The sequence below is a fragment of the Arachis ipaensis genome, chromosome B08 (assembly GCF_000816755.2).
Source record: "Arachis ipaensis cultivar K30076 chromosome B08, Araip1.1, whole genome shotgun sequence".
Lineage (NCBI taxonomy): Eukaryota > Viridiplantae > Streptophyta > Magnoliopsida > Fabales > Fabaceae > Arachis > Arachis ipaensis.
The window spans coordinates 128,949,499-128,950,433 of record NC_029792.2 but is presented as its reverse complement, the minus strand read 5'-3'; positions in this window follow the sequence as shown (position 1 = coordinate 128,950,433).

Sequence of the window (935 nt, the reverse complement as noted above, 5' to 3'; positions counted from 1 at the left end):
TATAATACACATTATACATAATGAATTATTTAAATATAAATTTTTATGTATAATATACCAATATATACTAATTAATTATCAATATATATATTACATATATTACTAACAAATTATTTTAAAAATATTTGGAGGGACAGAACACCATACCAGTAAGAAGTAGGGGTGAGCACGGGTCGGTTTGGTTCGGGTTTAAGGTGAAATTAGAATCGAACTGATCAAAATGTAATTGGTTCGGTTTGATTTGAATTTGTATTTTTTTGTGTATGTATCCAAACTAAACCAAACCGATTAAGAACGAATTGGTTCGGTTCAGGTAATTGGGTACCCGATAAATTTAAAATTCATAAAAAAAATCAAATTTTATCTTAAAAATTCAACAAGTACAATAAATATGTAACATCAATATAAATAATCTAAACATGTTAATACCAAATACATTAAAAACTAAACTCATTAAAATTCAAACATATTAATAGTGAATAATCTCACTAAAAACCACTAAAAACCATATATATTTTTTTATTTTTTTTATTTAATTAATATATAATCGGGTTCACGGGTTGGTTTGGGTTCCGCACCCCAGAACCGATACCCAAACCAATTACTAACAAAAGCCATTGGTTTAGTTCGAGTTAGACCCGATTATCCGTTGATTCCAGAATCAATTTAATTGGTTTGATTCGAATTCGGACAGGTAATCGAGTACCTGTTACCCGTGCTCACCCTAGGAAGAAGTAGTAAGTGCTTTTTTAACAAAGACACTTAAAATCTTCACAAATTTGTTTAAGAATATCTCAATCGGAATAGTGATAGTGATTGGTATAGATCTCATAGCAATCCCCTAAAATGACCAAAAAACCAGCCACCGATTAAGTTTACAATAAATATAATTTTTTTCTTTATTAAATTGGGCGCAAGATCTGCATCAAACAGAT